The following is a 26,760-nucleotide window of genomic DNA, read 5'->3' as shown; positions in this document are numbered from 1 at the left end:
CCAGGGCTGAAATGGTCGCTACGAGAGGACACAGGATTAAGGTTCTGGGGAGCAGGTACAGAGGAAATGTTAGGGGAAAGTTTTTCACTCAGGGTGGTGAGTGAGTGGAATCGGCTGCCGTCGGTGGTGGTAGAGGCGAACTCGCTGGGGCCTTTTAAAAGACTTCTGGATGAGTATATGGGATCTAATGGCATTGGAAGTTACAGATAGTTCTTTGGCTTGGTAGGTATAGATGTGATCGGCACAACTTGTGGGCCGAAGGGCCCGTTTGTGCTGTAGTGTTCTGTGTTCTATAACTTTAATTTATTGTTCCTTGTTGCTGATTCCCCAACCAAGGACGTGTGAACAAAATATAATGCATCAACTTTTCTGATCTAGCTTTATTGTATCAAACTGCATTTAAGTCATCTTGTAACTGTTCCCGCTCCCTACATTGTTTAAATGCGAACAATCTAGCTTCACACAATAAAACTTTATCCTATCATACAAAATTGAGTGTTGTCTATAATACTCAGAATAGCTTTGCATAAAAATGCACAAATCTTCAATGATTCATTATCCAATATATTTTGACAACATTCTGAATAATACTAATGGTGCATTAAACACTCATTTTAGTGAATTTCATTTTTGTTTTTAAAATACCATGTGCGCATTTAATATCATTAAATTGACTCTATCTACACTTCCAGCTGTCTTGGAAAAGTAGCCAGCATAATCAAGGACCCCATACACCCTGGATGTTCTCTCTCCACCTTCTTCCACCAGAAAGTCACGTACCAACCAACTCAACAGCTTCTTCTTCCCCGCTGCCATCAGACTTCTGAGTGGACCTACTTTATATTAAGTTGATCTTTCTCTATACCCTAACTATGACCGTAACACTACATTCTACACTCTCTCCTTTTCTTCTCTATGTACGATATGCTTTGCTTGTATAACACACAAGAAACAATACTTTTCAGCATATGTTAGTACATGTGACAATAATAAATCAAATAAAATAAATCAAGCATAGAAGGTTGACATTAGTAATACTGTGCTTCAAACAAGGGAACCACACTGAATGGGAGAAAAAGTTGGACATCGTTAATGTCCCATGATTTTCAACCCATGTTCCTGGAAGCCTCTTTGCGAGCAGCACAGGAAAATAAATATGAAAAGTAACCAGAAGTGAAACAAAGCAGCAGTTTCAGTTGGTACCACTACTGAAACAGAAAATGGAGAAGAGAAATAAGAGATCAGATTTGCTGTCAAAGCAACAGCAAGTTTAAAGCATATGTAGTTATTTTGTAAATTACCCACAAACTTACAGCATTTATCTGAGCAGCTCAGGATCATAGCTTCCTGTATTTTTATCAAAACAAATTGAAGTCAAAGAAGGCATGGTATCTGTGCTGCATACTGGACAACTAAGAGGAATTTGTTTGAAATAACACAAGCACTGAATGAAAAAGGACATTTGTTCCACTGAATCTGCTTCTTACTTGGACCATGCGCAATATGGTCTGTTGTAACTCTGTTTAAATCAATGCCCCAAATTTTGCTGCCAAAGTAACAAGGTGAATAATGTTTACCATTCATCTGTAAATCTCCCAACATTTCATGAGGACAAGATGCCCCACAAATTTCTCTACACCCTAGCCAAGACTGCAACATTACATTCTGCACCCTCTCCTTTCCTTCTCTATGCTTTGTCTGTATAGTGCACAAAAATAATACTTTTCACTGTATATTCATACGTGACAATAATAAATCAAATCAAAACAAAATTGCAGGCTGCCACATTTCCTGAATGACTTGCATTGTTCCACTGCTCGTCTCACAAAACAGTAGCTCGCCCTCACACTCATGATGTTGTGGCATTGGTGCATTAACTGCCAATTAAACTCTCTGTAGAAAATTAGGACTGTGACATAACAGAATTATAATCTTTCAATGCCAACCAACCTCTCTGGCCAATAGAGAAACTTGAACTGTGGTGTCACATTCCTACAGGTAATAATAGAATTTAAAATAAAAACTCATTAATGTTTAGAATTAAAATTGAAGATGCATTTGTGCTTTTCTTTGTCTCTTCATCCAATTTTTCTTTCCTCTTCTCCCTCACCTAATTTATTCAACTTTCCTCACCAGTATCATTATTAATCATTAAATCCTATTCACTAAAGAGCCATCTCATTGGTCCTCTCGTTCACTAAGATTCCAGATGTACCAATTGTCCTTGTGGTGCTGTTGTCTGTGGGAACTACCAACGCCTGGGGCAAAAACTTTGCCTGCTGAAGGGTGATGGTAACATTGAATGAACAGGACACATTCCGGATGCCAGGATACTCAAATGAATTTTGGCTCACGAATACACAAGGCTGAGCCAAAACAAAAGAAGATCAGGGAAGGGACAATCAAAACTGACATTTCAGCTTCAAGGACCAGATATTGTTACAAGCATAGCAATAGTAAATGCATTTATAACTTGTATGGTGTGGCAGTTCCATTTAATGCATATTTATTTTTAACAAATGGCTTCACATTCTTTTATGGAACAAAAATCCTTATTCTGTTAGTTAACAGATAATACAGCATCAGCATTCATCTACATTGCATACCTAGTCAAATGGGGAACCAGATTCATCTGAGTATTTTAATTACAATGCCTACACTCACTGTAATAATTACAATGAAGGATTAAAAACAGACAAGGTAGGCTCCACAACAACTACCCTTATCTGTTTTCTAGCGAGGATTACGGATGGTTATTACATTCAACAATTTTAGATCCAATGCCAATACAGGGAAAAATTGTGTGACCCAAATTAACAATCAAAACTTTAATCGCACCGAAAAGAAATTACTGTAGCGAGACTAAGTTTAATTTGAAAATTTATAGCAATTATTCTTAATTATTGAGTGATTAATTTTTAAAAACACAACAGCTTGAAACATTACATACAATTTTTTTTAATTGGAAAACAAAAAGTGATTACCAGCATTCAAATAACCAAGTCCAGATTGCTGAGCCATTGGGTAGCTTTGGAAATGGGATGGTACACGTACTGTGATTCCGCCCAAAAATAACCACTATAGGAACTGATTTACAACATGATCAATAATTTGTGATAGATGCTTACAGTCACACTGCGCTTTGACCCACATCTGCAAAGGTGGAAGAAATAACCACACAAGATGTCTCTCTGAACCATTAACGCCAACCAGCATTGTCCCAGAACTCTTTCCAACGTACCTCAGGATTGAATTTAGGAGCATAGCCCCTAATTCATCTAGCAAGAATGTGGTTTCAACTTCTTCCCTGTCAGAAACTGACCTGCTCCTATGGCAGAATGGCCTCAACAAATGACTTCAGTTGTCATGAACTTGAGTTGAGGAGAGTATGATGTAGACTAATAGCTTTCGACACATTTAGTGGTTTCCCAAGATCAAAAAAGGTATTACTCCAAAAAATGTTCTTGTGAACCTTTGGCTTTTGGTCTTCGAGTTACTGAGAAGCTATGAGGCAACAGGACTTGTCATCACTTTTGGTTCACAGTACTTTGATCAGTTCAAGCTTACACTATGCAACTGGAACAAACCAAGACAGGACTCTCCAACTGCCTTAATCCATCTCATCAGGTGCATACAGTTCAATGAGCCTAATTGTGTTTTTGCTGTATACAGTATAACTGCTCTAATACCCTTTCAAGATAGCATTGTTTTTCTGACTGCTGGCAAACATTATGTATCATTGATAGAAGCAGGGGATGCTTTAATATACAGTCTTTAACTGATGGAAGTAAACCTAATGATAAACTTTATAAATATAGCATCTTAGGACTTGCTGGGAGCAAGGTGTAATCGTTTTATAAGAAATCAAAAAAAATCAAACTATATATTTTTCACATATACATTTCTTTATTTTTAAAAAGACGTTGTTTGAACCTGGCTGAATATTATAAGGCACCTCTCTCCACACTATAAAACCCATTATTCTTTTCACTCTGATAACCATGTCTTGCATAATCTTTGTTTCTATTTCACAATGATCGAAAATGGTTATCAATCTTGATGGTTGCATTTTCTTAATTTTCTATCTTAACCAACCGAGCAGCCATGGACACCGGGAGGTAGCACATCCTACACAACTCCCAGTATCCTGCATTCAGAGCAGGCCTCAGCTTATCACATTAGTGAGGACCAGATTGCAAAGTGCCTTCTACTTAACATAGACTTATAGTTTTTTCTATGAATCTACAGTCTATAAGTTCTTATGCATCTCAACTTCAGTTCAGGTCTAAAGTCACCTTCTTTCACTACTCTGTTTTCAATGTCGTTTAACATTGCAGCAGAAGAAAAATGTTTGTAAATTTTGTATGGATTAAATTTCAAATTGCAAGTTTTTAATCAATTGTTATTGTATTTTTTTTAAAAAAATAAATCAATGCTTGTGATGAATATTTTCAAAAAGTCAAGTTCTGAATGTACCAGCAAATCAAGCACTTCATTTCAAGCATTATTACTTTACAGAAAAAAAGTACACTAATGTAAAACAAACACCAGCAGGAAAGAAAAAAAGGTCAAATACATGGAGGTACATATAGCATATCAAGTCTGACTGATTGATTCAGAGCCAAGCTACTACATACCTGTACTCTATTTTATAGAATCACAGAAACCCTATAGTAGGAGTAGGAAGTGGCCATTTGGCCCATCTAGTCTGTACTGACCATAATCCCACCCCGGCTCTATTTCTGTAACCTCATGCATTTACCCTGGTAATCACCCTGACATTCGGGTCAATTTAGCATGGCCAATCAATTTAACCCGCACATCTTTGGACTGTGGGAGGAAACCGGAGCATCTGGAGGAAACCCACACAGACAAGGGGAAAAAGTACAAACACAACAAAGACAGTGACCTAAAGCTGGAATTGAACCTCAGTCCCCAGCACTGTGAGGGAGCAGTGCTAACCACTCTGCTACCGTGCCGCCCATATTTAGTTGTACTCCCAGCTGCTGCGCCAGGTTGTGGAGTGCACAGCAGGCCACGATGATGCGGGAGATCCTCAGGGGATTGTATTGGAGCATACCACCAGAGCAGTCCTATCAGCAAGCAGAATAGCATCTTCAGGCGTCTATGCACCACTTGACGACAAACCCAGATGACAACGTGGGTTTCATTTTAGTGGGTTTCATCAGATATGACGGCAGCGGGTAGCCCTTGCCCCCATGAGCCATCCTCCAAGAGCCCAGGGTTGACTCGAGGTGCACAAAATTAGCTATCATGCACACTCCCTGTGAGGCATGCATACACCTATATGCTATTCATGTAGAAGATGGTCGCACACAACTTGAATGTTAAGGGAGTGGAACCCTTTTCTGTTAATGAAGAACACTCCTTGATTTCAATGAAGCCCACAGAACAATGTGTATGTCGTCTATAGCCCCCTGGACAGGGGACATGCCAGTGATGGCAGCAATGCTTGCAGCCCAGACTTCTGGTTGGGCCTGGTCTATGTCCAAGTTGATGTAGTGGATTGCTTGGGCATACAGGGCATCTGTCACTTCACAATTACACTTGTGCATAGAGGATTGGGGAGGTGCCACAGAGGTTTCCTTACTCAGAGGCAGTCTGCAGTGGTGCACGGCACCCTGCAGCCCATCGAATGACATAAGGGTGGGGTCCAGTGGAAACAGGGTTTGACATCCTCTGGCCCTCCCCTGGACCTTTGTACGCGCACATCTTGCCCCCAAACCGGCAGCCCCGTCCTCCTACTGTGGCCTCTGGCCCGGACTGACCTTGCGGAGGGCAACGTCTCCCTCCTCAGCAGCCAGAGTATCTACCTGATTTATTGGCTCCAAAGCCAAATCCATTACTTCTTAGGGAATAGAGGAGGAGGAGGAGGAGGAGGAGGAGGAGGAGGAGGAGGAGGAGGAGGAGGAGGAGGAGGAGGAGGAGGAGGAGAGAAAATCACAATCAGTAAAGTTATCCAATCCAGGGCCCCTCACTCCCTCCCAGCCACCCATCCCCATGAGTCTGGGCACCTGGCAACCCAACAGCATCATCGCCACCTCAATGGGCTGACACATTATAGAACGAGGCCATTTGACCTATCAACTCTATACTGACCACATTCCCACCAGGCCCTATTCCTGTAACCCCACGTATTTACCCCGCCAATCCCCCTGACACCAGGGTCAACTTAGCATGGCCAATCAACCTAACCCACACATCTTTGGACTGTGGGAGGAAACTGGAGCACCGGAGGAAACCCACACAAACATGGGGAGGATGTGCAAACTCCACACAGACCTGACCCAAGGCCAGAATTGAACCTGAGTCCTTGATGCTGTGAGGTAGCAGTGTTAACCACTGCGACACCATGTCACCATGGCAGGTACAGAGAGCATTCAGGTGGCTATGAGGTGGTCCCCATTCATAATTCATGTAGGATTGACATGAGTGCACTCAGCTGGATGTCTGTTGCAGTGGTTTCCAGATGTGGCTAGCAATTCAGACAGGCAGTGGGGAAGCACCCTCATGACCATCACAAGATGGAATCCCATTGAAGGCAGCAGTGCAAAGTCCATGCAGTGTGAGAAGCCTTGTTAACACCTGTAGAGCTCCCTTGCTTGGGCTAACAGCTGCCAAGCCCGATTCTTGGTACTGTTAATGGGGCCTGGGATGGAATGTCAGCAGTCAGCCACAGACTCTGTCCCAACATCAGTTGGGTTGGGACCTGGCCTTGTATGAAAGCCCTCGGGAAATCATTTGTGGCCAGGGGAACACATGCAACATGAGCCCCAGGCCATTAGCAACCGACATGAAGACCCCCATAACGGCACAAGGCCCCACGCCGCATCCTACACCATAGCAGAGACTGAGAAGCCCCACCCCATCCCCTGCAACTTGGGGGTTTGTGTTCAGTGGTACTCACCTCCTAGCTCCCCTTCACTACTGCTGCACCTGAACCACACTTTTATGGAGCAGTAATGATTCACGCCAGCGTGACGTCACGCCTGAGAGGTGGGACATTCGGAAGGAGGGGACAATCGCATGCTGATCTCGCTAATGATATTGAACAACCCATTCAAATTCATGCTAATAAGCTTTGTGACCAAAAGGGATAGACGTCTAACATCTCACGCATTTTTCCCAACTCACCATGCTGATCGACGGGCATGGCAAGATGGTAAGATCATGCCCATCATTTTCAATGCTTTCTTCTGATATGCAGCACATTACATTTTTCCACATTGAATTTTATCAGTAATCCATCAAGAGGAAACAAAACCTGTCCACCATTTACAAGGCACAAGTCAGAAGTGCGATGGCATATTCTCCACTTGCCTGGTTGGGTGCGCTCCAACAACATTCAAGAAGCTCGACCCCACCCAGGACAAAACAACCCACTTGAATGGAACTCCATCCAGAGATATTTATTCCCTCCACCACTGATTAACAGTGGCAGCAGTGTGTCCCATCTTCAAGATGCACTGTAGGAATTCACCACAAATCATCTGACAACATGTTCCAAACACATAACTGCTATCATCTCCAAAGGACAAGGACATCAGACACATGGAACACCATGATCTGGAAGTTCCACTCCAAGTCATCAGCCTGACTTGGAAATATCACCTTTTCTCCACTGTGACAGGGTCAAAATCCTGGAACTACCTCTACAAAGGAGTATGGGCGTATCTATATCACCAGGGATTGCAGCAGTTCAAGATAGTAGCTCACCACCACCTTTTCAAGGGCAATTAGCAATGCCCACATCCCATAAATGAATAAAAAGATACAATTTAGACACTGCTGCTTTCTGTTCTTCCTGATGCTGAACTCTGGTCGGATAAAAGCTACTTTCAGCCATCATGCAAAAATTACATGGACCATGAGGTTTAGAATTCAAAGTCATAGACAATCAAATACAATTCTTCAACATAAAGAGAGAAAAAGCACCAAAACCTTACATAAGATTCTGAGCACGAGTTGCTCACTCTTGAGCAGGAAAAGCCTGAACCAACTTATATCTCATCTGAACTGTAGAAGAACTACAGTAGAGATCAACCTAATAACATCCAAGCTGACTTTCCATAGATGTTCGCAGGACTGGAAAAGCTGGAGACAGCATACTACATCACTCTACTTTCTCTTAAAAAGTGTGTCAGTTTACTTGACAAAAGTTCCTCGTCCACTCTTGTCAAAGATAAAGAAGGAAATTGACTGCACGTTGAAGCAAAGGGTGATTTCACTTGGGACAAAACCAACAAGTTGGTGCTCTGGACTGGTCCCATTGCTAAAACCCAATGAATCTATCAGAACTTGTGTAGATATTACATAGCAAAACAAAGTAGTTGAATGAGAATTCATCCTATGACATTATAATGTGGGAAAATGTGACCTAATCCCACTTCTGAGAAAGAATGGAAAAGCCACATTGAATTTTAAATGGAGAGATTACAGAACGCTGAGGCATCTGGGTACCCTGGTACCTGAATCAGGGACCAATAGTTTACAGCAAGTGATTTAAGGTGGTAAATGGAATGTTGTCACTTTTTGCAAGAGGAATGTATTACAAAAATAGATTTTGCAACAGTTCTATCATGCATTAGTGAGATCACATCTCGAATATTGTGTAGACTTTTGGTGTTGTTAATTAAGAAAGGATGTAAATGAATTAGAAGCAGTTCAGAGGAGTTTTACTCAACTGATGCCTGGGATGGAGAATTATTCTATGAGGTAAATTTTGAACAGGCAGGATTTGGATCCATTGGCGCTGATGCTTCTGTTGTGGAAGATTAGAACTGGGCAACACACTTTAAAAATAGGGGGTCTCCCATTTAAATCGGAGATTAGAAAAAATGTTTTCTTTTAGAGGGTCATTATTTGGAACTCTCTTCCCCAGGGGGCAGTGGATGTAGAGTCATTGAATATTCTTAAGGCACAGGTATATATATTCTTGACAAACAAGGGAGTCAATGGCTATTGTGAGATGGGCGGAATGTGGAGTTGAGGCCACAATGAGATCGGTCAGGATCTTATTGAAAAGCAGAGCAGGCTCAAGGGACTGAATGTCTTACTCCCATTTCTAATTCATATGTTTGTGTGTAGAAGTAAACTTAGCAAAATTGAGAGAGAGTTCAGTCTTCATTAAGCTAGATTTAAATTGTGGTCTTTGGCAACTACTACTCAGTGTACAGTCTAAATTGCTCACAATCTCATTACTCAATTTGGGAGGCTTTCTTTCAACAGATTATCCTTTGGCATAACACCAGTGCCAGAAACCTTCCTGGTCCTTGGATCCACTTGGATAGAACATGATACTGGAATGCAAATGATGTTATAGGAAGCAGGATTTACACTCAACAATAAATGTGAATTTTTGCAGCCTGTCAAGTACCTTGAGCATAATGTGAAGTGTCAGGATTGATGCACAGAAGCCAAGAGCAATGAAGGAGTTCCCAGTTCCTTAGAATGTGACTGAGCTCCAGAGATTCATGGGTAGGGTAAACAAAGTTGAAAAATTCCCTCCCAACCTAAATGTTGTCAATGAGCCACTGTGTCAGCTGTTATGACAGGATAATGCACAGTTCTGGGAGGAAACACAACAGAGGTCTTTTGAGAAGAATCAAGAAGACGCTGACATCACCTGATATTTTACCCACCATGACCAAGAACTACCCACTATCACTGCTTCAGAATGCATCTTCTACGGGATTGGGAGAAGTACTCTTTCTGATATAGACAGATGGAAGGCAAAGATGCATGCTACTACGCATCCTATTCAGTGACAGAAACTGAACAGAGATATGCAGTGATAGAGAAAGACACAATAACTGCTACTTAGGCTTGTAAAAACTTTGGAGATTACATTGTTGATCTCTATTTTAAGACAGTGACAGGTCACTAACCCTTTGTAACACTACTTAATTCTAAGGTTAGCAAAAATGCATCCAAGTGCATAACAATTCAAACTGAGGACAATAAGTTTTGATGCAAAGACAGATATTTTTGGAAAACAGCAGATGCATTATCCCATATTGTCATGGTAAGACCTAAACAAGGCAATGTAACCTTTGTTGGAGAGATTGAAACTTTTGGTCTGGCAAGAAGCACAACTCAACCTGCAACAACTCAGTGACTGAATGAGATCAGAGATGCACAGAAATCTGATAAAGAATATGCTCAGGTCCAAAATGTTGTGTCAAATGATAGCCAACATACATTTCAGTCCATCCCATTCTCAGGCAGTACTATGAACAGTGAGGACACTTCAGTGTAGTTGATGACTTAGCCATCTATGATTATTCAGGGTTCTAAGATTTGGTGTACTGCAATGATTGCAGCAAGGACATTTGGGTATCACAAAATGCTGAGCGAGAGCAAGATATTTTGTTTGCTCACATAGGAAAATGCAAACAAATTAGGAGCAAGAATCAGCCACTTGGCCCCTCAAGCCTGCTCCAACATGGCTGGTCTAACTGTAACCTCAATTCCACATTCTGCTTACCCCCAATAACCTTTCACCCTTGTTTATCTAGCCCTGCCTTGAAAATATTCTGTTCCAAAGACTCATGCCCTCGGCGAAAATGTTTTGCCTAATTTCTGCCTTAAATGGGAATGGCAAGCTCTTGACTTTAAACAGTGACCCCTCGTTCTAGATTCTCCCAGAAGAGGAAGCAACCTTTTCAAATCCTGTCAAGTTGCCTTAGGACTTTGTGCATCGCTATTAAGTCACCTATTACTCGTCTAAACTGCAACGGAGTCAATAAAATAAGCAAAATGCTGGTATCTGAAACAAACAGATTGCTGAAAAATCTCAGCAGGACTGGTAACATCTGTAGGAGAGAGAAGTTAACATTTCAAGTCTGTTTGGTCTTCATCAGAACTGAGGGGGAGGAAAAAAATCTGTTAAATACTATATTGTAGCTATTGTAACAAAAGTGTAGCAATCTTAAAAACAAGAAATAGATGACTAAGCATGGGAGGAGGAGAAGTGTTTTTGCACTTAGGCAAAAATGTATGTGATTTAAAAGAGGCTAAGGCAAAGGAGAAGATAGAACATAGAACATAACAGTGCAGTACAGGCCCTTTGGCCCTCAATGTTGCGCCGATCAGTGGAACCAATCTAATGACCCTCTAACCTAATCTATTCCAATGTTATCCATATGCCTATCCACTGACCATTTGAACGCCCTTAAAGTTGGCGAGTCCACAACTGCTGCAGGCAGGGCATTCCACGCCCTTACTACCCTCTGAGTAAAGAACCTACTTCTGACATCCGTCCTATAACTACCACCCTTAATTTAAAGCTACATCCCCTCGTCTTAGCCATCACCATTCGAGGAAAAAGGCTCTCACTGTCCACCCTATCCAATCCTTTGATCATCTTGTATGCCTCAATTAGATCACCTTGTGACCTCCTCCTCTCTAATGAAAATAAGCTCAAGTCCCTCAGCCTTTCCTCATAAGACCTTCCCACCATACCAGGCAACATCCTGGTAAACCTCCTCTGCACCCTTTCCAACGCCTCCACATCCTTCTTATAATGCGGCGACCAGAATTGTACGCAATACTCCAAGTGCGGCTACACCAGAGTTTTGTACAGTTGTAACATGACCTCACAGCTCCGAAATTCAATCCCTCTACCAATAAAAGTTAACACACCGTACACCTTCTTAACAACCTTATCAACCTGGGTACCAACTTTCAGGGAGCTATGCACATGTACCCTGAGGTCTCACTGCTCGTCAACACTACTAAGAGTCCTTCCATTAGCCCTATATTCTGTACTCCTGTTACTCTTACCAAAGTGAATCACCTCACACTTTTCCGTATTAAACTCCATTTGCCACCTCTCAGAACAATCGCTGTCTAAGCATAACTTTTGAGTTCTGAGGGCTAATCAGAAGATGAGATGCTGCTCCTCCAGTTTGTGCTGGGCTTCATTAGAGCACTGCAAAAGGCCAAAGAGCAACATGTAGGCATGAGCTGAGTTAAAACAGCAATTGACAGAAAGGATAAGGTCACACTTGTGGACTGAGCAAAGATGCTTTTTTTTTTGTTTTTATTCCAATTCAATCCAATCAAGTCCAATTCAGAGTCTCAACAAGCTGAGATATTCCCGATCCAAGCTGACAAGACAGGGCACTCACTTCCTGTCTTGGGCTTGATCTACATGATCCAAGCTGATTGGAGTAGGCATAGCTCTTCCTCCAAGGCTTGATCTCATTTGCATCTTAGCCAAAAGGCCTAGATGCCGCTTTAAAAAATTGCAACAAATGAAGCTGAAATGTAACCTAATGACTTCAACCAAGCACAATATGTCGATACTACACTTGATCTTAGCCTAAAGGCCGAGAAATGATATGCAAGGCAAGTCACCCAGTCTGCGTTTAGTCTCTGCAATGTAACAATTTGATTATCACATGTATCGGGATACAGTGAAAAGTATTGTTTCTTGTGTTATACAGATAGAACATATGGAGTACATAGGAGAGAAGGAAAAGAGAGGGTGCAGAGAAAGATCAGTTTAATATATGTTAGACCAGTCAAAAGTCTGATGGTAGCAGGGAAGAAAGTTTGAGTCAGGTGGTACATGATTTCAGACTTTTGTATCTTTCCCCAAAGAAGGCGGTGGGCAGATCAGAGCATGGGATGGGTATCCTTGATTATGCTGGCTGTTTTACCGAGGGGGCAGCAGGAAGTGTAGATGGAGTCAATGGATGAGAGACTGGTTTGTGTGATGGACTGGGCTACTTTCACAATGTTTTGTGATTTCTTGCAGTCTTGGTGAGAGCAGAAGCCATACCAAATACGATAATCTGGAAAGGAAGTTTTTTATGGTGCATCTGTAAAAATTGGAGAGACTTGTAGTGAACGTGCCAAATTTTCTTAACCTCCTGAGATAGTAAAGGCATTGGTGGGCTTTCTTCACTATAACGTAGAGGAGACCACATTGGGAGCAGTGAATGCAATAGACCAAACTGAAGGCAGTGCAAGTGAAACGCTGCTTCATCTTAAAGGATTGAAAAAGGCAGATGGTGTGTCTTCAGCAGTTGCATGGGAAGGTGCCATGGGAAAAAGACAGAGAGCTGAATGTAATGAAGGAATGGACCATGAACCAGAGAGCAGATAACAAGCCTAGTCAGTCCAACTTTTTCTCATAAGTCAACTTTCCTGCTTTAGGCTAAAAAACCTTCTCTGAACTGTTCTAATGCATTTACATCCTTTCTTAAATAAGGACAGCATTAATGTACACAGTACTCCAGATGTGGTCTCACTAGTGCTCTGTACAACTGAAGCATAATCTCCCTAACGTTCGTATTCAATTCCTCTTGTAATAAACGACAACATTCTGTTTTACTGCATGCTAGTATTTTGTGATTAGGGCTCTGCAATCTCTTACCGTTTAGATAATGTGCTTTTCTTTTATTCTTCCTGCCAAAATGGACAATCTGAAGAGTCATTTGGACTTGAACCATTGTTTCTCCCTCCACATATGGTGCCAGACCTGTTAAGTTTTCCAGCATTTTCTGTTTTTATTTAAAATGGACAATTTCACATTCCCCACATTCTACTCCATTTGCCAGATCTTTTCCCATTCACTTAACCTATCTATACACTATACCCCTTGCAGCCTTATGACCTCAACAAAACTCATTCTATCTTTGCGTCATCAGCAAATTCCCATCATCCAAGTTATTTATATAAATTGTAAAAGGTTGAGGCCCAAACACTGCTTCCCGTTAGCTATTCAATCCATGCTGGTATGGTACCCCCGAAACCATGAGTTTTCACTTTTAACAATAACCTTTGACGTGACCCCTCATCAAATGCCTTCTGGGAATGTAAGTGCAGTATATCCACTAATTCCGCTTTACCCTCAGCTTGCATTACTTCATCAAAGAACTCCAATAAATTAGTAAACATGATTTTCCTTTCACAAAACATGTTCACTCCGCCTGATCACCTTGTATTTTTCGTAATGCTCTGCTATTACATCTTCAATGATAGCTTCTAACATTTTCCCTATGACAGCTGTTAAGCCAACTGGCCTGTAATTTGAAAAAGCATCATCCTGACTCAAAACCTTGGCTCTATTCTCTCTTCACAGATGCTGTCAGACTTGTTGAGTTTCTCCATCATTTTCTGTTTGTGTGCTGTGGCCTATAATTTTGTGCTTTATGTCCCCGTCCCTTTTCGAATAATGGAGTTGCATTCACTATTTTCCAATCTAATTCCAATCTAACCTTACCCGAATAACCAACGCATCAGCTACCTCATTAGTCACTTTTTTTTTAAAGACCCAAGGATGAAGCTCATCAGGACCTGGGGCATTTGCTTTGCAGTGTTGTATTACTCCGTAATACAACACTGCAAAACAAATTTCTAAAATACATTCTGTTTCCATTATTTAATATGCTATTGTATTAATTGTTTATGCATGATAAGGCACCATTTTACGGTCCCAGTTGATGCCATAACTGGATGGGGAAATCCCAAAATGGAACCCTGGCTCAAAAGCCCATAACTTGTACTTTTTTTTCAGAAAATGTGGCGATACAGAGTCACAGGACTGCTGATTAATAAAAACATTTATTAAGCATGAAAAGTTGGATTGTGATGCAATACTATTTATTCCCCCTTAACGTCACAAATATACACAATAAGATTAACACAAATTACGAAGTATATTTTAAGCTACAATGATCTCATTAACACAACACATCTTTAAGCACAAAGGTTGGCTGTGGCAAAATACACTCCGCTCTGAAGCCAAGTGAATGTTTATAGATTTTTCCTCAAAATCCCCTCAGATGATCTTTAGACCGTGAATCACCTTGTTTCACTGAACTCTGGCTTCTACATGAGTAATTTAAAATCCTGCTTTCAAAATGACACTTTCGAATCTTTTTTAAAAACAGCACCTCTTTCCATCAGCGGTTTGAATAATAAATCCAGTCCAGGTTTTCAAATTCCTTTTGCAAATAAAGCTTCTGCTACACTTTTAGCAAAGCATCCAGTATCCAGGTTTTATAAATCACCCTTCAGGATGACTGTTGTACAAGCTATTCCCAAATCCTTTAACTGTCAATTCCCAAATTTATTGCAGTGGCACCAAGCATTTGATTTACTTCTGAAGTCTGCTCTTCCACTTTAAATCTGGTTACTGTAACTGCCTCTTTCACTCACAACATTGTCTGCTTTTCCCTTGAATGATCCTCTGAACAGTAAAGTGTTCAACTTCTTGGTCTCTGTTCCCTTAAATTCAATCTGCGTAAGACATTCTTTCGGTCCCAATTCCCTGGTTGTCTGGACTTTACCTGGTTCTTTGGGAAGCCTGTCTTTTGCAGTCCTGTCCAGTGTTGCTTCCAGGAGAGTTGATAGATGTGCGTGCCCCATCTCCAACTGAAAATTAAGGGCCCTCAGCTGCTAAGCAATGACCACATGCTTCTACCTGCTTTTATTTGTCACACTATAAGCCCCTCTAAAAACAGGTGGAACAGAACCAATCCCCCTCCCCACCTCCCACCCCCCTGCACATACAAACACCTTTTGTCCAGCATGAAGTTAATCAAACACTAACTCATACCCACTTAAACTGTGTCTTATTTCTAATATTTACCAAAACAATTATAAATACCTTAAAACTTTCCTAACAGTTTATTTTACGTTAACTGGATATTTAACTTCTAGTACATATTGTTAAATACAATGCAGTTATCGAAGATTAGGATACAATAAAAACAAGGAGTTAATGCTATGATTCTTGCCTTTGTAAAAACTGTGGCAGATGGAGATATAACTGAACATCTCCAGGGTGCAGAACCTGAGGGGTTAGGCTTAGCAGGAAAATAAAACTTTCCATTTCTTTCACAAATGCAAATAGAATTTCAAATTAGCAAGTTGAGGGTCAAACAGCTTCTCCACAGCACAAAACATTCACTTCGAGTTTACATACCTGCATTTCACTAAAAAAATCACTAAGTCACTTGAGACACAGAACACCAGAGCAGCAGGCACAACATGGAAGCCAGTCAAGAGTTATGAATTAAGCTCAAGTTATTTTATAATTAAACAGCCACAAAATCCATGAAGTACACAAGATAATCAATCATAAGAGGGGAATATGTCACAGCTGTTGCAAATAAATTGTAAACAGCATAAGCTTTTTAAGCCAGAATATATTGCAACATGTAGTATATCACAAAGTATCACAAATCCTTTCAATTTGTCAGGAGTCCTGGGGGTGGTGGGGACTGGGGGCTGGGGGGCGGGTGCAGAGGTGGGCGGTGAATCCTACATGTCTCACCAATTCCAACACTTACTCTCACTGACCATTTGCACTTCATTCCTACTCCACTGTTATTTGTAATTCTCTCTGCACTATTTTGACAGATTTTTTTCCCCATTTCTTTTTTGCATCACACTCAGATGTTAGCCGGCAGGGCTCAGGAATAAAACTAGCCAAGCAACAGGAGAGTCCATACATGGCAGCCGGTGCATTAAGAGCCAGAACAACTCATTGCACCAATCTGGCCCGCTTGGATGAATCAGAAGATGACCAAAATAGAACGGTGATCAAGTCTTCAGGAGGCCAATTTTCCCAGACAAATTTTTACCTGTTCCTAAAATTCATGTTCTTCTTAGAACATAAGAAATAGGAGCAGGAGTAGGCCAACTAGCCCTTCGAGCCTGCCCCGCCATTCAATAAGATCATGGCTGATCTGTCGTGGCTCAGTTCCACATTCCCGCCCACTCCCCATAACCTTTAATCCCCTCTCTTATCAAAAACCCATCAACCCGCATCTTAAAAATATTTAGCAAGGTAGCCTCCACCACTTCAACGGGCAGAGAATTCCAGAGATTCACCACCCTTTGAGTGAAGAAGTTCCTCCTCAACTCCGTTCTAAACCGCCCCCCCCCCCCCCCCCACTTTATCTTGAGGCTGTGCCCCCTAGTCCTACTGTCCTTTCTGAGCGGGAAGAGTCTCTCCACCTCTATCCTATCCATCCCATTCATCATCTTATACGTCTCTATGAGATCTCCCCTCATTCTTCTAAACTCTAACGAGTACAAGCCTAATTTATTCAGCCTCTCCTCATAGCTCAACCCCCTCAACTCCGGAATCAGCCTAGTAAACCTCCTCTGCACTCCCTCCAAGGCTAAAATATCCTTGCATAAGTACGGCGCCCAAAACTGCACACAGTACTCCAGCTGCGGCCTCACCAATGCCCTATACAGCCGCAGCAAGACCTCCCTACTTTTATATTCAATCCCCCTCGCTATGAAGGCCAGCATCCCATTAGCCTTCCTGACCACCTGCTGCACCTGCAAGCTGGGTTTTTGCGACTCATGCACAAGGAGGTCCCTCTGCACCGTCGCCTGCTGCAGTTTTTCTCCACGTAAGTAATAATCCTTCCTACCATTATTCCTACCAAAGTGGACCACCTCGCACTTGCCAACATTAAATTCCATTTGCCATTTCCTGGCCCATTCGCCCAGCGTATCTAGATCCTTCTGTAGGCTCTCCCCACCCTCCGCACAATTTGCCTTTCCACCAATCTTGGTGTCACCAGCAAATTTCGACACCCTACACTCAGTTCCCTCCTCCAGATCATCTATATAAATGGTAAATAGCTGAGGCCCCAGCACCGACCCCTGGGGCACTCCACTAGTCACCAACCGCCAATCTGAATAGCACCCATTAACCCCCACTCTCTGCCTCCTATTTGACAACCAGTCCTCTATCCATGCTAACACCCTACCCCCAACTCCATGCCCCCTTACCTTCTGCAATAACCTCTTGTGAGGTACCTTGTCAAACGCCTTCTGAAAATCAAGACAGACCACATCCACCGGCTCTCCTCTATCTACCGCCCTAGACACATCCTCATAGAACTCCAGCAAATTTGTCAGACACGACTTCCCTTTAACGAAACCGTGCTGCGTCTGCTCTATCAAGCAGTTCCCCTCAAGATGCCTCGCTATTTCCTCCTTGATGACGGATTCTAACATTTTACCTACAACAGACGTTAAACTAACCGGCCTATAATTCCCTGCCTTTTGCCTGCCACCCTTCTTAAACAACGGCGTAACATTAGCCGTTTTCCAATCTTCCGGCACTTCCCCGGAATCCAGCGACGTCTGGAAAATAACCACCAAGGCATCCACTATCACCTCCGCCATTTCTTTCAGGACCCTCGGATGCATTCCATCTGGTCCTGGGGACTTGTCCACAATCAGCCCCTCCAGTCTGTCGAGCACCGCCTCTCTAGTGACAGTAATGTCATCGAGACCCTCCAGTCCTACCACCTTTCCATCTCTAACATCCGGCAAATTATTCACGTCCTCCTCCGTGAAGACCGAAACAAAAAAGTTATTCAAGACCTCAGCCATATCCCCATCCCCTACCACTAAGTCCCCCTTCTCATCCTCTAAGGGACCAACGTTCACCCTAGCCAGCCTCTTCCTTTTTATATACTTATAAAAACTCTTGCTATCCTTTTTCATATTAAGCGCTAACCCAGCTTCATAGTTTCTTCTACGCTTCTTTATCAACTTCTTTGTCAATCTTTGTTGACATTTAAACCTCTCCCAATCCTCTTCTCGCCCACTACTCTTAGCTACTCTAAACGCCTCCGCTTTTAATTTAACACTTTCCTTCACCTCCTTCGTTATCCACAGCTTATCTTGTCGTTAAGACACTTGTCGATTAATATTCATCTGTATGTCACAACTGAGACGTTACTTGCAATTTTCTGAATTCAGAATCTATTAATCATTTCATACATGAGACTAAAATATTGTACTGTATTTAAATTGCTCCAAGAATGCAGATTTTGAACTCAAGTCAAAAGTGCACAATGCAAGATTGTGAACTTGATTTTCAAAGTCACATCAAGAAGAAATTAGCAATGCTTAAAAAAAAAATTAGCCATCTACTTCTTTCCAAAAAAAGTCGTAAAATACTCAACGTTGGTCTGATAATTTATCGAATATTAAGAAATTAACCAGTCCTCTACTGCAGTCAATAATAAATCAAATTTCTTTCATCATACCAACATACAAACAAAACCATTCAAGGCAAGAGCAAACAGACATACTAGCACCCGTAGAATTAAGTAGGAAAATAAACAAAATATCCCAAGTCAGATCCTAATTCCCAGGACGTTGGGACTGACATATGAGGAGAGATCGAATCGATTAGGATTATCTATTCACCACAGTTCAGAAGAATGAGTTGGGGGGGGGGGGGGGGGGGGGGGTGGTGGAGGGGAGGCGGTGGGAGATCTCAGAAACCTCTAATACTCCAACAGGATTGGCCAGGGTAGACGCAGGAAGCATGCTCCCAATGGTGGGGGAGCCCAGATCTAGGGGGTTATAGTCTAAACCTTTTAGGATTGAGCCGAGAATTTTCTTCACCCAGAGTGTGGTAAGCCTGTGTGATTCGCTACCACAGAAAGCAGGTGAGGTCAAAATATTGTATGTTTTCAAGAAGTTAGGTATAGCTCTTGGAGTAAAGGGGATCAAAGGATACAGGGAGAGGTAGGCGGGGTCAGGCCATTGAGTTTGATGATCAGTCACGATCATAATGAATGGCAGAGCAGATTCAAAGGGCCTGCTCCTATTTTCTTGGCTTCTATATTGCACTTACGCACCATGGATGGTTTTCAAAAAAATGAAAATGTGTGACCAAATTAACTAGCAAGCACTATTTTTCACCAGATGCAATAAATGTTCAACACCAATGAGCCAGTCTCAAGATTTGCATGAATTTCATCCAATTTATTACTTTGTAGCATACAAGAGTTCATTCTTTAGCCAAGTGAATGGTCTTTGATTGCTCCGGAATTGCACAAGCTATTCCAAGTAGAAAAATAACGCAGCATATTGTTTGGCAAATGTTAAGAGACCATCTTTACCCTAATATACACATACAATATCAATTTGTGAGAAAGAACTTCCCAATATTTTATTCTGCACATCAAGTTCGCATTTAATGGAAAGATTTGCCACAATTTATTCATAAGGATTTCAAAAAAATGTTCAGAGATCACTGACCCTTGATCCATTTTTCAAAAAAAAACACACAAAGCGTCTAATGGAATAAACCAACAGCATGAATTACTAAGGCTGCAGCCAATGATTTCAGCTGCTTATTAAACTGGTCGGGTCCACATCCATTCACTCATCATTACACATACACAACATTCTTTTAGAGCCACCAAACTTTAAACGTATTGAGTGAATCAAAGGGAGCATCTGCACCCTCAAAAACATTTCATTATTCTCCACTTTAGTTTATAAACTGCCAAGAATCTCCATATGGGCTGTCTTCACACTTCCAAAATAAATGCAATATAACACTAAAATAATGCAAGACAGCTACCTCCGTTATGCCTTGCTTCACTCCATCCCACAAGTCAGTTCTACATGTGACAATATGGTTTTTTTCTTTGCTTTGTCGCAAAATGGAAACATCATCACTTACTATTTTGAGAAGCAATATTTGCATATATTTAAGCCAAGACATTCGAGCCAATAATGAAAGTTATTCAACAGCTGCACATTGAAGAATTGTCCAAATGGTCAACAGATTGCATACATATGGCACTAGAACAGAAATTATATCTGCAATGGTCTTTGCTGTATTGTTTTCAGAAACATAAATTAACAAACCATATATATTTATTAACATTGAACAAACTTCCTACATAGTTACAGTTTGTAACATAAGAAACAGGAACAAATGTAGGCTATTTGCCCTTCCCCCACCTTAATATTCAATAACCCAACTTTCACTACTCTGCACAGAAAATAATTCCAAAAACTAGCCACCCTCAAAGAATAAATTCCTTCTCATCTGTATCTTAAGTGGGAGACCACTTAATTTTGAAATTATTCCATATTTTCTCGCGAGGGGAAACATCTTCCTAACACCTACCCTGTCAAGCCCCCTTAGAGTCTTGCATGTTTCAATAAGGTTCTAATGTTCCAACCCTCAATGATGTAAACTCCAATGATTATAAGTTCAACTTGGTTAATCTTTCCTCATAAGACAGCCCTTTCATCCCAGAAATCAGCCTTGTGAATCTCCTCTGAATTGTATTCAATGTAAGAATATCCTTCCTTAAAGGGATCAAAACTGTACAAAGTGCTCCAAGTGCAGTCTCACCAATGCCCTGTATTGTTCTAGCAGACATCCCTTGTAATAAGGGCGAAAATTCCACTTGTCTTCCTAATTCCTCCATTTCAGTATATTATTCTCCTTCTCAATTCTTCTAGCCAAAGTGGACATTTTCCCAAATTTTACACTCCATAGGCCAAATTTTTGCTCAGTCATTTAACCTATCCGTGTCCCTTTGGGGGCTCTTTGTACCATCTTCTCAATTTGCTTTCCTACCACTCCAATAAGCATCAAATCTGGTCAGAATATAGTTGGTCCCTTCATCCAAATAGTTCACCTGGACGGTGTTCTTCCAAACCCAGCTTTAAGTTCAACATTTTGCTTCCCCCGTGGCCAGCTCAGTGGAATCAACCTCAATAGTAGCCAACTAAGTCGCTGCAGAAAGGAAACATAATCACATTCCATGAACCCTACATATTACATGCAATCTTGAGATACATTTTCATCACAAGAACTACCTACAATGACCCAACTAGCGATACTGCTCACAAAATTGGTTGTTGGGCCAGAGATACAAATTACTTGGAAGAAGGCATGGACCAAACATAAGGTTTGTGAATGACACCAAGATAGGTAAGATGATATATTGTGAGGAGAACGTAAAGAAGCTACAAAGGGATATAGAGTGGTTAAGTGAGTGGGCAAAGATTTGTCAAATGGAGCATAATTTGGGAATTCCTTTGCTTTGGCAGGAAATATAGAAAAACAGCACAATACCTAAATAGACAAAGATTATAAAACTCTGTGGCTAGTGGGATCTGGATACCCTGGAAATGAATCATAAAAAGTTAGCATGCAGTTACAGCAAGTGATTGTGTAGGCAAATAGGAAGTTGGCATTTATCGCAAGAGCAAAGGAACAGCAGTGAAGTTTTGCTTCAATTGCATAGGGAGCTGTAAAGACCAGGGCCACGGTTCTCCCACTCTCCTGTGCTAATTTTTTTGAACGCAGTGGGCCAAGAAATTGTCACATTGGCCCATTCACAGGGATCATGTGTGCTTTTGCGAGCGATGGTCTGCACCATACTTTGGCAGTATCTGCTCCATGCCAGAAACGAGCAGTGAGGCATAAAGGCAATTTACATAGTCATTTTAATACAATTTGAATGTAATTAGAGGGCCCAGGACTGAAGTTTCTGGGCCCACTGGCACCTCACTGGGCATTGGCACTTAGGCAGTGCCAAAGAAACGAAGTGCCAATTTAATGATTGGTGGCCTCTGCAGTGCACAGAGTGACTGAGTGGAAGATTCTTCTCTCAACACTCGCAAAAAACCAGCGTGAATTACTCCAGTTTACACACAAATTCAACACAGAATTCTTCATGAGAATTATGCCCCACATCTGGAGTCCTGTATACAATTCTGATTTGCTTACTTGAGAAAGGATATAACAGCATTAACAGCAGTGCAGAGAAAGTTCACTTGAATCATTCTTGGGATGAAGAGCTTCTCAAAAGAGGAAAGGTTAGACAGGTTGGGCCTGTCTCCATTTGAGTTTAGAAGAATGAGGGGTGATTGTGTTGAAGCATAGAAAATCCAGATAGGATGCTGAGAGGGTGTCTCCCCTTGTGGGAGAGACTGGAACTAGTGGGTGCAGTTTTAAGACTAAAGTGTTTACCATTTAGGACAGAGGTGAGAAGACTTCTTTTCCTGAGGGTGTTTGGCCTTTGGAATTCTCTTCCCCAGAGGGCATTGGAGCAGGTTCATGAATATTTTTAAGGCTGTGTTAGATAGATTTGTGATTGACAAGGGAGTTGGGGGTTCTGGGACTAGGCAGGAAAGTAAATCATATGGGCCAAGATCTTATTAAATGGTGGAGCAGGCTTGAGGGGCCAAATTGTATGTTCATAAGCACGTACGTATCCAAAATAGTGTGACTGCCTCCTGGTACAAAGCATCCAGATAATATTTTCCTTCACTGGTGTGTTGTAGCGTCTGCAGCTCAGTCTCCAGCTCGGTGACTCTGAGCCAAAGCTCTTTAAGCCACAAACATTTACTGCAGAAGGATTTGCCTTGGATCATATTGTGGCAGTCTTGACACATCACCATTCTTAATGTTTTTAATTATTATTTGTTTATTTATGTTTTTTTAATATATTTATTAACTGTAACACCAATCTGTGTCCTAATTTAAACTTTAGGGCAGGAAAGCCAGCATCCCCAAACTCCATTCATCAAACTCTCAGGTATTCCCTCCGTTCCTCAGCAGATCAAATAATTGACAGCACACAGGGACTCAAATGAATTATAGGAAAACAAAATTCATGTAAATTTTGTTGATCTTGCAAAAGTAGTCATCTGTGGACGACCAAGACAGCATCATAATTTCAGAGTCAACAGTTACAAACATTTTTATACAACATTTTGCCTCTTGTCTGATTCTCAAGATCAGAGATGCCCATATTGGAGAATGGGACATTTTCCATTTTTGGCACATACTAGCTGCATAAGACATTTTTCAGATATTATATGGTTGGATAAAAAGGAAAACTAGTTTAGAATCCCTACAGTGCAGAAGGAGGCCATTTGGCCCATCGACACTGCACCGACTCCCCAACAGAGCATCACACCCAGGCCCTAAATCCATGTATTTATCCCACTAACCCATCTGTTTGATATCATGGGACACTAAGGGGCAATTTAGCACAGCTAATCCACCTAACCTGCACATCTTTGGACTGTGGGAGGAAACTGGAGCACTGGAGGAAACCCATACAGACACGAGGAGAATGTGCAAACTCCACACAGCCAGTCACCCAAGGCTGGTATTGAACACAGGTCCCTGGCACTGTGAGGTAGCTAACCACTGTGCCACTTCAGGCCCCAACTCAAAATGTACCAGCATGAGATTTTCACAAATTCCAACAATATTTTCTCAAACTGACTTCTGCAAGTGAAAACAGTCAATTTGGTGCCAAATTCTGGACAGTTTTATGCCTGTGGACTTGTGCCTAACCGTTGAAGTTTCCAAAACATAACAGCTAGAAAAGATTTGTATCCCACTAACTTGGGCTAAATTCAAACAAAAGCCACAGAAGTGAAAAACCAGTGTCTAAAGCCAACGCAGATCATTCTTCTTTGAAGAATATATTTTCTTAAACTGATAATTCTATATAGTCAAAGCTAGTTCACAAAGCTGAAATGTAATTTAAGTGCTGTGCTAAAAGCCATAATGTTTCCAATGAAAGAAGGGCCAGCAATCAAAGAACACACATTTAAGGGAACTGAATAAATACTTGAAGGGAAAAAGCTTGCAGGGCTCTGGGGAAGAGCAGGGGAGTTGGGTTAATCAGCTGGCTTTTTCAAAGAACCACCACTGGCACAACATGCTGGGTGACCTCCTGCAAGCTTCAGGTGATTTTGTTTTCAGCATTTTACTAGGTCAGAAATTTTCATTCTTCACCAGCTTTCTTCCCTCAATCCTAAAAGCAAAATTTTACATTGTGGTAATACCCTGGACAACAATAGATTTCCAATTGACTGAGAACTTACTGTGTGTCAGACAAGCAGTCAACACATGTAAACCCAAATTAGCAACTGTGTATACATCCAATAGAGGTGAACCATTTTAACTGTCACTTGTAATTCTAACTTAAATGTTTTCAGTTCAACAAAACATAGGAAATTACTTTTGCAACGTGAGGGACTGGGTTACACAGATCACAGTGAGCCACCTTGCACACATGATAACCTTAAAGCCCTTTAAAGGTTTATATTTTGAAAGCAAAATGAAACTTTTTTTTTTACAATAAATTTGTGAGGTATGCCATAATTAGCAAATTAATTTCAATACAGACCAACAAGAGATGGTGCATTTTGGCAAGAAAAGCAAGACGACCATATATTCCTTCAAGAAAGAAAAATTGACATGAGATAGAAATACAAAGAGATCCAGGGTATAGATACATAAATCACAGGAATAATGTAGTGACTCAGATTAGTAAGGCCATAAAAAGCCGTCAAGTCACTGGGGCTCATTCCAACTGGGATGCAATCACAAAAGCAGAGAAGTTACGTTGGAATTGTAGTATATAGAACTTGGTTCAACCACACTCTGCTCCTATTTCTTATGTTCTTATGTTCACTTCAAAATACTCAATGTCCACATTATTAAAAAAGGATAGGGAAACACTGGAAAATTTGCAAAAAAAGATTTTAAAGATGTTGAAAATAAATAGACTGGGACTCCTTTTCCTGGAAGAGAAAAAACTGATGGGTGATTTGATAAAAGGTATATTACACACAAGTCTTCACGAACACTAACATCTTTAGATGAATACGAAATACTCATACATTTCAACTCTTTTTTTGGCAACAGTCAGTACTTAATGCCATCAGTTCACATTTCCAGACCAATGTCAATGGACATCTCAATGTGGCTCCAAATTTACATTTCCTGAAGCTGTTCTTTTAACAATTGACTACTTTTGCACACTGCAGAGGGAATTCTCCTGCTGTCAAAGATTATTACCCACAGCATGCAAAAATGCTCAACTACTTATGAGCAGCAGAAGAGGCAAGAGCTAGGAGCACTGGGGTAGGGATGGTTGGGAGCTGTGGAGGGAGAAGGAAATACCAAGGCTACATGTTTGGTGGAAGGCAAAAAACATGTCTGCTTGAACGACATGAGGGTGATAACGGTGAGAAAGATTGCATCAAGTTAAATAGGGGAGGAGCAGGGAAGTTTTAACTGGGGTGGGATGGGCATGAGATGGGCATAATTCTAAATTTAACTGCTCACAGGTCTGATTATAGATGATTCTACATCAATATGAACAGATGAGTCAAATCAGATATAAAACAAATGAGAAAAAGCAATAGAGAGAGACACAGAAAACATATTTGTTTGTCTCCCAGCCATTAATTGTTTGCTGTTACTGGGGGAGGACTTCAGTATATAGGAAAATGTGGATGTACAACAGGACCTGGGTGCACGTATACAACCGTCAATAGATGTGCAGGTAGGCGCAGCAAGCAATTAGAAAGATAAGTGCTTCTGGGCCTTCTTTGCAAGAGGATCTGAGTTCAGAAGCAGGGATGTCTTCTTGCAGTTACACAAAGCCTTAGCGAGACCACACCTGGAAAACTGCATGCAGTTTTGATCTCCTACCTAAGGAAGGATACACCTAAGGAAGGTTCACTAGGCTGATAATGGAGTTGGCAGGATTATTGTGCAAGGAGAGATTGGTTCAAATGGGCCTCTTCCATGAATGAGTCCCAGTCTATATTCACTAAAGTTTACATGCATGAAAGAAGATCATGTTGAAATGTATTAAATTTAACACAACTGGACAGTCTAGATGCATTAAGGATGCTTTCCTTGGTTGGAAAATCTAGAACTAGTGAACGGATACTGGGGAGACCATTTAGTCCTGAGATGAGGAAAAATGTCTTAACTCAAAAAGGGAGAGAACTAGTGGAATTCTCTGCCACAGAAGGCTCTGGAGGGCAAGCCATTGAACATATTCAAGAAAGAGACAGATCTTTTTTTTTTAAACAGCATTAAACAGTATGGGGGGGGAAAGAGAGAAAGCAGTAACTATTGTGACGGTGCACAAACGCACCCAAGAA

At 41.3% G+C, this 26,760-nt stretch overlaps 1 protein-coding gene and 1 non-coding gene across 2 annotated transcripts in view; both read right to left on the bottom strand.

Moving 5' to 3' along the window:
- man1a1 (mannosidase, alpha, class 1A, member 1) overlaps window positions 1-26,760 on the bottom strand; it is a 464,837-nt gene that overhangs the window by 359,520 nt on the left and 78,557 nt on the right. The gene's annotated exons all lie outside the window — the stretch shown is intronic.
- Window positions 12,167-12,365, bottom strand: LOC145345799 (U2 spliceosomal RNA). Its single transcript, XR_013887180.1, has one exon. It is a non-coding gene; the product is annotated as a U2 spliceosomal RNA (small nuclear RNA).

The sequence above is a fragment of the Carcharhinus amblyrhynchos genome, chromosome 7 (assembly GCF_965287045.1).
Source record: "Carcharhinus amblyrhynchos chromosome 7, sCarAmb.v2.hapA, whole genome shotgun sequence".
NCBI classification, from domain to species: Eukaryota; Metazoa; Chordata; class Chondrichthyes; order Carcharhiniformes; family Carcharhinidae; genus Carcharhinus; species Carcharhinus amblyrhynchos.
The sequence above is the reverse complement of the archived record's forward strand: the minus strand, read 5'-3'. Positions and strand labels throughout refer to the sequence as shown.